Source organism: Ovis canadensis, chromosome 23, assembly GCF_042477335.2.
Source record: "Ovis canadensis isolate MfBH-ARS-UI-01 breed Bighorn chromosome 23, ARS-UI_OviCan_v2, whole genome shotgun sequence".
Lineage (NCBI taxonomy): Eukaryota > Metazoa > Chordata > Mammalia > Artiodactyla > Bovidae > Ovis > Ovis canadensis.
Genome location: NC_091267.1, coordinates 53,450,551 through 53,462,208, shown reverse-complemented (window position 1 = coordinate 53,462,208; position 11,658 = coordinate 53,450,551).

The window sequence follows — 11,658 nt, the reverse complement described above, 5'->3', positions numbered from 1 at the left end:
CAGGACTAGGCAATGGAGACTTTCCTTCTGATAGGGTGGTGTTAGTTGTTCAGTCATATATGACTCTTTGTGACCCCGTGGACTGTAGCTTCTTCAGGCAAGAGTACTGGAGGGGGTAGCCATTCCCTTCTCCAAGGAATCTTCCTGACCAGAGGATTGAACCCCGGTCTCCCGAATCACAAGCAGATTCGTTACCTCTGAGACACCAGGGAAACCCTTCACAGAGCAGTGACTGGACAAAGATTCACTCACACCTCACATTCCAGGTACCTCTAACACAGTCAGTTCACATCAGATTTGCCTGCTTCTGGCAAAAATGACCAGGACATTAAAAAATAATGAAATCTCATTATAAAGAAAGGCAATATACAGTGATGTCTAGGCCATTTGCTTCAGCACAAAGTAAAAATGCAATAGTTAGATGGCCTTCAGGTGAACACAGAAGAGACCTTCATCCCTTCCCTTGTTTTCCTGCCCTGCACAGGATAGTATATGGGGGAAAACGTTGTACTGAAAAGTCTCCTTATATTTTTTCTACATTTGAGGAAAGGAAAAAAAAAAAAAAACAAGGAAATTTAGTTTCAGATAGTCATAGGACTAAGTATCATTTAGATGTGGCTGAATAACAAACACCCTCAGAAATGAGTGACCTAAGAGAACAACAATTTGTTTAGTTCATAGATGCTGTGAGTCAGCAGTTTGGGCCCATCTAGATGGTCCTTCTGGAGAAGGCAATGGCATCCCACTCCAGTACTCTTGCCTGGAAAATCCCATGGACAGAGGAGCCTGGTGGGCTACAGTCTATGGGATCGCTAAGAGTTGGACACGACTGAGCAACTTCACTTTCACTTTTCACTTTCCTGCATTGGAGAAGGAAATGGCAACCCACTTTAGTGTTCTTGCCTGGAGAATCCCAGGGATGGGGGAGCCTGGTGGGCTGCCGTCTCTGGGGTCACAGAGTTGGGCATAACTGAAGTGACTTAGCAGCAGCAGCAGCAGATAGTCCTTCTGGCCTTGACTGGGCTCACCTGTGTGTCTGTGGGCAGCTAGCTTCTAGGGGCTGGCTGCTAGGTGGGGAGACAGAGGTAGCAGCAGAATGCTGGGCAGACATGTAAGGAGGGGAAGGAACTGTATCCACTCTCACAATCTAATACAGATACAATGCTATACCTTGGGCTTCCTTGGTGGCTCAGATGAAAGAATCTGCCTGCAATGCAGAAGACCCAGGTTTGATCCCTGGGTTGGTTAGATCCCCTGGAGAAGGAAATGGCAACCCTCTCTAGTATTCTTGCCTGGAGAATCCCATGGACGTGAGAAGCAAGCTATAGTCCATGGGGTTGCAAAGAGTTGGACATGACTGAGCAACTAAACTTTCACTTTCATGCTATACCTAGACACAGAATAAATATATTGAAGGAGGAAAAAAGAGTAGTTTGGGCATTACAGCTACTTCTTTATTATTGCTCTATTGCAACAGAATCAGTTCTGAAATAAGTTTTATGTATTTCTTTACCATCTTCAATTCACCTTAGTGTATAATAGTACATAAAATTATACACAATCAGCAAAGACTATTATATAACATCATAATTTTAGTTTGTTTGGTTTGCCTTCTGCCTAAGGCTTTTTCACTTTCCCACTATCTTTGGATCACCTTCACCTGGAGTCACAGTTGGACCATCAGTGGAGAGAAAACAAGGATCATATTAAAGACTCACCTTCATGACAGCAATGGACTAATTCACTTACTGCTCAGAAAACAGAAGTCAGTTTGAGGAACTTGCTGGGACCCCAATTTCTTGAGTGTTGGTTTAATACTCTATTCTTTAAACCATTAGCTCAGTTGGTAAAGAATCCGCCTGCAATGCAGGAGACCCCAGTTTGATTCCTGGGTTGGGAAGATTCCCTGGAGAAGGGATAGGCTACCCACTCCAATATTCTTGGGCTTCCTTTGTGGCTCAGCTGGTAAAGAATCCGCCTGCGATGGAGGAGACCTGGATTCAATCCCTGGGTTGGGAAGATACCCTGGAGAAGGGAAAGGCTACCCATTCCAGTATTCTGGCCTGGAGAATTTCATGGACTGTGCAGTCCATGGGGTCACAAAGAGTCACACACGACTGAGTGACTTTCACTTAAACCAAGCTGATTGGCTGGAATGATTTTTATGAATTCAGTCTAAAGATTTACTTACTTTTGAGATGTCCACAGTGCTCAAGGATATAGTGTTCTGCCTGGAGAAGTTCTCTGCTGGAATCAACAAGGCCAGCCAATAGATCAGGACCAACTTACTGTGCTAGGCTATTTGCTTCTTCCAATGGCTTTCGTCCCTCCTCTTTGCTGATGGCTGGGAATTCTAGGAATTTCTAGGGATGGGGGCACTGCAGGTGGCTACAGTGGTCATGCCTCTCCTCCGCTAGCAGTAGCACTTAGAATTAGCTGCTGCTAAGTCACTTCAGTCATGTCCGGCTCTGTGCGACCCCATAGACAGCAGCCCACCGGCCTCCCCCGTCCCTGGGATTCTCCAGGCAAGAGTACTGGAGTGGGGTGCCATTGCCTTCTCCGAGAATTAGTTTAGGCTGCGTTAAAAAAAGAAAACCTCAAACAACAGTTGTATAAGCATTGTTCTCTTGTGAAATTGTTCTCACACCCTGAAAGTTGAGTCAGGCAAACAGGGGCCAGGTAAGCAGTTCCACAAATTCCTCAGAGCCCATTCTGTTTCTAACTGAATCTTTTGCTTATTACTTCTGTCCTCAAGAGCATCGTAAGGTTGCTGAATCTTCAGCCACCATGTCTGCTGTCCAAGGCAGAAGGCAAAAAGAGGACCAGCTTCCTCTAACACTCTACCTGGATATCATATCCAAATTTCTATCTTATTTCTGTTGACTAGTGCTTATTACAAGGTTGTACTTTGTTATAGGGGGTTTCCCTGGTGGCTCAGATGGTAAAGAATCTGCCTGCCAATGCAGGAGATGCGGGTTTGATCCCTGGGTCAGGATGATCCCTAGAGAAGGAAATGGCACTATACTATTCTTACCTGGGAAATCCCATGGACAGAAGAACCTGGCAGGCTACAGTCCACAGGGTCTCAAAAGAGTTGGACATGACTTGGCAGTTGAACAACAACAACTTTGTTACAAAGAAACCTGGAAAATAGTCTTTTACTCGAACACATCACCAGCTTCAATAAAAGAAGGGTTTTAAATGTACCGTGTTTTAAAACTAAAGACATTATTTCACAAGCTTTCAGAACCAAATCTCCCTTTTCTCTCTTACTTTCTGCTTCCCATGTAGGACGTTCTAAAATTTCATAGAACGTCCTTCAGGACAAGCTACACATAATGAAGAGATAATTTAATTCTATGAGTGCACACCCCAAAGGTCACTGGTATTAGTGTCACATGTACAAAGTGATGACATGCTGAGTTGGCTTTTATGGACACATTTTGTCTTAATTCAGTAATTTTATATCTATGAAAGTAAGGTCTGGATACACATCAAAATAAAAAATTTAGTTTCTACAATTTAGGGTGAATTTTGCACAGTATAAACTTCCAATTTATATTCCTAATTTGTCCACTTTCAGATGCAAAATTTGGTACCAAAATGATCATATAGGAAAGCAGTTTGATGCTGGCTAAATTAACCTTTTTGGGTACCATTAGCCACCTGGTGTTCAGTAGATGTGGTTAACTAGCTGGCTTGCACACAAGAGGAACTATTTTGGTCTTTCTTCCCTGATATCATTTCTGGAAGAAATTTTTAAAGTCATAATGGGGCAAAAATAGGAACACTAGAACAGCATCTGAACTCTCCCCCAAAGTCACTATATTTTCAAACAATTTCTTAGTGACCGTCAGTAACTTGTTTGATCTCAGCCATTTTTAAAGCTTTTGAAAGTTTTAAACACATAGCAAATCCACTGAACATGCTTGTTATGACATTTTTATTTTCTTTATCAAAAGAACATAAGATTTCTCCTTATTTACCTGTAAGAGTTAGATATTTAATCTTGTCAAGAGGTATTAAGTGTAATTCCATGATTTCTTGTTCACGTGCATGTCTTTAATTTTCAGAGTAGCTCTTTATAATCATCAGTTGACTCTTGTCAGTGACTTTGTAAAAAAACACACACATCAAGTCCATGAAGAAACTATGCTGTGATCACCTGAATATGAGTATGTAATGCAAGCTCAAATGTTATAGATTTCTTGGTGCATTTTTCTTTCTTAAATCAAGATGCATCTATATTTATATAACCAACGTAAAATGCCCCAAATTTGCTTTCCAGAGTTATAGACTACTGGACATACATGTTCCTGGTGGCTGTCCTGGGAGTGCTGGGTGTAACCTTGTATTTGATAGTTTATAAATTAATGATTAGAAATGTTAATATTGAAAAAATTGACTTTGTGATTGTGACTAATACCAGGTATTACTATAGATTGCAGACCATTCTGATTAGAAGGAGTCAGTTTAGTGAGAAAATAGTGAAAAGACACAGAGTTAGGAAGCCCTTAGTATTCCTTAGCATTAGGCTTGGTTAGCTCGATTCTAAATATACACTTTATTATTTGTGTACAGAAGTAACACTGAACCCGTCTAGGGTACCTGGCATCCAACTAGTCCATCCTAAAGGAAATCAGTCCTGAATATTCATTGGAAGGATTGATGCTGAAGCTGAAACTCCAATACTTTGACCACCTAATGTGAAGAACTGACTCATTGGAAAAGACCCTGATGCTGGGAAAGACTGAAGGCAGGAGAAGTGAATGACAGAGGATGAAATGGTTGGATGGCATCACTGACTCAATGGACATGAGTGTGAGTAAGCTCTGGGAGTTGCTGATGGACAGGGAAGCCTGGCGTGTTGCAGTCCATGGGGTCGCAAAGAGTCAGACATGATTGAGTGACTGAACTGAACTGAGTGTACCTGGCAATGTACAGGAATTTATGCAGATTTTGCATAAAAGCATATCAGGCATAACACAATATTAAAATTTATGGGCATTTGTTCCTAATCACTTTGGATAGCTTGCTGTTGTTCAGTTGCTAAGCTGTGTCTGACCCTTTGCGACCCCATGGACTGCAACGCATCAGGCTTCCCTGTCCTTCACTATCTCCCAGAATTTGCTCAAACTTACACCCATTGAGTGGGTGATAGTGTCCAACCATCTCACCCTCTGTCACCCGCTTCTCCTCCCACCCTCAATCTTTCCCAGCATCAGGGTCTTTTCCAGTGAGTTGGCTCTTCATATCAAGTGGCCAAAGCGTTTGCACTTCAGCTTCCTAGGATAGCTAGGAAGACCATATCGTTTTGATTTCTACCGAAGGAAGACTGGAAGGAAGGGAGAGGGGAGGGAAGGAAAGATGGAAGGATTGGTAATTTGGATTTCATGCCAGTTATAATAAGGCCTTTCCAAGGGCTTCCCTGGTGGCTCAGAGGTTAAAGCATCGGCCTCCAATGCGGGAGACCTGGGTTTGATCCCTGGGTCGGGAAGATCCCCTGGAGAAGGAAATGGCAACCCACTCCAGTATTCTTGCCTGGGGAATCCCATGGACGGAGGAGCCTGGTAGGCTACAGTCCACAGGGTTGCAAAGAGTCGGACATGACTGAGCGACTTCACCTTCACCTTCAAGGGGATTATTAATTTAAAAAATGCTCACTACTTTGCCCCTGCTGAAGTTTGTTAATGACAACTCAGTTGTGATTTTCTGTGGCAGCATTTGTAAAATGATACGTTTCACATCAGTTGCTTACTCTACCCAACTGCTCAGAAGGGCGACTCCAGAGGATTTGAAAAGACTCAAGAGGTCCAAGCCTCACTCCAGAGTAACTGAACCCTAATCTGGGAGATTCCCCCCATATGATTTTGTGTCCAGATGACTATAGACCCACCAGAGTACAATTCTCACCATTAAAGAATTATTCCAGGTAGTCTCATGAATGTTAAGTAGTAATATTTATGTCTATTTGAGACACTTTTCATTAGAACAAAGTAATATATCTTTTGGAAATAAATGACGTGCTTAGGTAGATCACAGGGGAAAAATCTTAAAATACTCCAGTAATTATCCTTATCAGTTTGCATTCCAATTCTCAAAAAAATTGAAATGTATATGTAAATCTATGTAAATTATATATCCTTATAATTAGAACCTTGAGGTTCTTTTGGCAAATTTCTCTTAAGCTGTAGCTATGAAACTCTGAATTCTAAAATTGGCCGCAGAAGGAGAATATTTTCCAATTAGGGTGTTTTCTCTTAACTAAATAATTAAGTAGCTCAGTGGATTTTAACAGACTTTAGGTAAGGAAAGAGAAAAATGATAATGTCCTCATTAGGGGATAATATGTTCATGCAGGAAAAGAATTCACAAAAATTCACAGAAATGAAAGAAACATAAATGAGAATGATTCCTCAAGAAAAAGAGCTCTGGACTATGCCATCACTTCAAGCCAGGATGAAATTTTGGCATCTCCATATATTTCACAGAAATCCAAAGGGGTTCATTCTAATGCAGAATGTACCATTTCAATAAGAAATACAGAGATTAACAAAAAGTGGAAATAAAATGTATTCTTTAGACTGTATTTATTCTTTTTTATACTAAATAAATACCAGACCAATGTATTTGTAGAGTGCATTCATTTAACTTTGATTTTGAATCACTTAAAAGGGTACAGAATTATTGAAAATATTGCCCATCAAACTTAAGGTGCTTTCCAGTTTCTGTTATCCTTTTGGATCATACTTGACCTCACTACATTTGGAAACTATAAAAGCTCAGATAATCAACTGTAAGTTTAACTGTTTCACAATGTTATTTATCAACTGAAAATTATTTTTGGTCCAAAAATTTTGATATCAAAAATCACTTTTAATCTGCCAGCTTAATTTCTGGGATGATTTATTCATCCTAAATGTTCTAAGAAGGCTTGTGGATTAATTACATAGCTCATCTGGTAGGAATCCCAGAGTTCAGAGGACACAGTTAATTCGATCTTCAAAGAATATAAAAATAAGATCAACACAAGGAAATAGAAACTAAAAGAACATAAAATGATGCCATATTTTCTTTCTATAAACTTGTCATGGTTCTCTTCAAATGTCACTTGGTGTTTTCCTCATATTTAGGATGAAAAGATAAGACAAAGGCAGAAAACACGCTCAAGTAGTTAATATTAAAAAGTTTCAATGATGTGTCAAAGTGGAAGATTGCACTCATAGAATGCTGATGCCTCACAGTTTATAAACATGCGCCTCAAGACAGAACAACATCTGTTCAATTAACAGAAGTTTTCCTTTGTTGTCTGGTTTCGGGTTCTGCTTCCCCCATAAGCTCATGAAAGGAGACAAGAATATTTATGAGGAGAAACAGATTTACTCAACAATCCCTGAGCAATACGTATCACATTAAGATATGTCCTCAAGCAAAAAGTGAAGTAGACAAATTGGAAGCATTATGAATAAACTGATCAGATTTGAGAATTACAGCCAAGGTTTCCTGTTCAACATGGCGGACAGAACATTTACATTGCTGTCCACCAAGGTCCCTCTGAAATTACCAAAAAGGTTTTTTTATTACTATGCAATCGTAAGTGTACCATCAGTGGCCCAGAAATATTAAGGACTATATGGAGGATGTAAGTAAAAGGAATAAAACTTACAGAGGAGCAAAAAAGAGAAAACTACCTGAAGAAATAAGCCATTATCAAGAAGAATCAGATCTTTGAGGAAAACTAAGAACAAGTAATACACTAAGGTAAATAATCCTAGTAACTGATCTCAGAGAGAATAGAATTGGTTTGATAAACAGAATAGAACCTAAAAGATTGTCACCAGGGTCTCAGAGAAGTTCTAATCCAGGGGATATTAGGGTAAAAATTGGAAAAGCAGTCATTTGCTTATTTATTCATTCACCAATTTGACATTACATTATTAAGCGCCTCCCACTGCCAGGCACTATTCTAGTCCAAAATGGACTGAGAAGAGACTAGCGCCAATCTTCTAATTAATAACACTAAATGCGAGGTATAGATGAAACTATTCATTCAAAGTTCTGAGGAAAAAAATATTTTTAGAAAATAACTAGATAGGGTTGATAGCAGATTTGACACCACAGAAGAAAGGGCCAAGGAACTTGAAGAAATAGTAATAGAATCGACATAAAATGAAATCCAGAGAGTAGAGAAAATTCTTGAAAAAAAAAAAAAAAAAAGACAGACTCAGTGATCTGTAGGACACTGCCAAAAAAGAGGATTACAAAAAAACTGGCATTGCAACCGTTCCCTGTCTTCAGAAAGTGTAAACTAACAGTGATGGTAAGTTATAGCCTCTTTGGGAAGATTATGGAGATGATGAAAATAAAATAAAGATAGAAGATTTTCTTCTATCTTTCTGACGCAAATGAAGGCATTTCTAAAGGGACAAATTGGACAGTATATGAAACAAAGTAGGAATTTTGGTCACTTTGATCCACAGTATTTAAAGTTGCTCTTTTTACAGAGCTTTGTCAGCTCCAATATGAGACTTTCTTCAACCACAAGCAGCATCAAAACTGCCTCAATAACAACAACAAAAAAAAGGAAGCAATATAAGTGGAATTTAGCGGCACTAAAGACAAAAGGAGTTGAATTTTCATCATGGTTTCATTTAATCACAGTGATTTTGGTTATGGGAGTCATCCTGCTAAATCAATACTAATATTAACACTTGTCATATCTATTTTTCTCTAGAGTAAAAATTAAGTAGGCTAAATCTGTTGAAAGATTTTGAGAAAAACTGATATGAGAGCACAATTGTCAGAATCATATCTATCAGGAATTAGTTCCAAAGATGAAAGACACTTCACTGCCCCAAAACCACTCACTGCTCAATGAAGAAAGCTCACAGTCTGCTTCAGGGCAGATTTCCCAAGCATTTTATTAAAAGGGAAAACAATACAGCAAATTGAATTTGACCTTAGGTCCAAAGAAGTCGTTTCAAAAGTTGGCTTACTTGCATTACCACAGTTAAAATCTTGCTCTCTCACTGAGACCCTCTCCACCCCCACTTTACATTCCACACAGGTCAAATAAAGTCAAATAAACAGCACTTCCATGGCTCACCACAGTACCCCACAACAGGCTGGCTGGAACAGAGCACCCAGAGCCTGTCAGCATGACAACAAATGCTGTGTGTTCGTCCCAACTGCTCCCAAGGTCACCCCTCGCTGATAATAAAATATATCTTTAAAATATTTTAAAGAAAAGATTTTCTGCTCCTGATCTTTAATACAGTGGAACTCAACTGATGAAACCTGGACATTCTGACAACTGAGAAAGTCATAGGACGCAGGCAGAACCTCTGAAAGGACCCATCTCATCATGGAAATTTGATAGAACATTTGAAGCACAAGGATGTTTCATTTCAAACTGTTGAACTGTAGCGGCTGGAGTTCAGAACAGATGGTATGAACACCCTGGTCACAGAACACCTCTAATGAGATTTCAACTGACTTACCTGTCACCTTTCCATCTCCTGCCCAGGATCATTCATGGTAAACAAAGCCACTAGCAACCTTTGTCCTTAGCTACCTCTGCCTTGCAAATCTCCTAGCAGATGAAAGCTTCTGGAAGGAATATGTGCAGATCAAGTGGAATATTTGCTGATATTACATCTCTTATAACTAGATTCCAAACCTTTCCATCAATGAATCAGAGAAGAAAAATGTTAGATAGGGCAGCGTGCTTCTAAGTGATCATGTCAGTATTTGACCTCCCCAAGTATTCCACAAGGAAATCAACAGAAATTGGAGGGATTTATTGCTGATATATTCCTGAAGAAATCATTACTTGAATGTCTTGGAAGACAGGGTCTGCAAATGCATTATATTTTAGTGCAGATTTCTTTTCCCTTTTTATCTTTTATTTTATTTCTTCTTGTTTGTTTCTTTGGCTGGTTGTTTGGTTGAAGACTGCTTGTCTCTTTCATAGTCCTGAGTTTCAAGGCATAGTCATAATGGGCATGCTTTTAATTTTTGCACATATAAAATTATAACACTGAATTTGCTTATATTAAATATATTCTTTCTTTTCTTTCTTTCTTTCTTTTTTTTTTTTTTTTTGTGGACTATGCTGTGTGACTTGCAGGATCTTAGTCCCACAACCAGGGATCAAATCCAGGCACTAGGCAGTGAAAGGGTGGAGTCCTAGCCATTGTACCACAGGATAATTCCCTTTATTTTATCTTTCTAAATATTGGATGCAAATTTGATGTTATACTTTTATATTGTATTTATATTAATTTCAGAAAAGATAGCTCAAGAACTTTTATTGATAGATGACATGTTGAAAGTAAGTGTTATTTTTATATTTGTAAAAAGAAAAATCCTTTTTAAAAATGAAAAGCCTTGATGTAGTCCATTCCTCTTTGACTGGCTGCTCACAGAGCAAGTCACCTGAGAAGTCACATTGCCCTGGCATCATACTGGAGACTGAACCTGTGATGATGGTACTGAGTTCACGGAGATATCTGAGAGTATTAATTTAGAGAGGATTTGGGCCTGATATCTGTGGATAAATAGAGGTGAGCAATGCTTAAAACTCAGCTTTAAATAGAAAGCAGCATATGACTCTAGTTGATGACGGACAGGGAGGCCTGGCATCCTGCAGTCCACGGGGTCACAAAGAGTCGGACACGACTGAGCAACTGAACTGAACTGAACTGAACTGTAGTCCGTGGAATTCTCCAGGCCAGAATACTGGAGTGGGTAGCCTTTCCCTTCTGCAGAGGATCTTCCCAACCTAGGGACTGGACCCAGGTCTTCCACATTGCAGGCAGATTCTTTACCAGCTGAGCCACAAGGGAAGTCCAAAGATACTGGAGTGGGTAGCCTACCCCATCTCCAGTGGATATTCCTGACCCAGGAATCGAACTGGGGTCTCCTGCACTACAGGTGGATTCTTTACCAACTGAGCTATCAGGGAAGCCCTTAAATAGGAATTAAGATGATCTGAATGTGTACAAACCTTGAAACATGAACTGGAAATGGTCTTTTAACTACATTATCAAAATTCTTGTATTTTCTTGCCCTTGGCTTTCTGCTCTATACACAAAAAAATGTTCAGTTATTTGCAGTTTCTTACTCCTCAGCCTCTCACTAATTAAAGTTTTATATATCTGTCTGCAAAGACAGACAACAGGTTCACTGCAGTGCGATGTTTCATTTGATGGCCGTGTGTTTACGAACATCAAAGCATGTTTGTGATGCGTGCTTCGGTCTAGATGGATGTTGTGGTCAGATATAGCTGCTCCCAGCTCTTCAGGAGGGTGTGGTGGTTAAAGTAGAGCTCAGAAAATCCCCAGAGTTGGAGACTCCCCAAATTAAAATAATAAGTATGTTGGGATTCAAGTTTAAACTGAAGAGAGAGAGAGAGATTTGTGTGAGAAAATTTAACACCCTGTAATATCTATAATTCTGTGATATGGTACCATTTCATTTTTCAATTTAATGAGGAAGAAATGAACGTTCAGTCTCAAGTCAAATAAAAAGACTTTAAAAGCCAGACTATATCCTGAAACTCTGTGAGCCTGACTGGAACTGCTGGTTCCAACCACTGTGGTGGAAGTTCTGACAAAGTTCCTGTGATGAACTTCCAGTGTTAGGTTTTTAATTTTA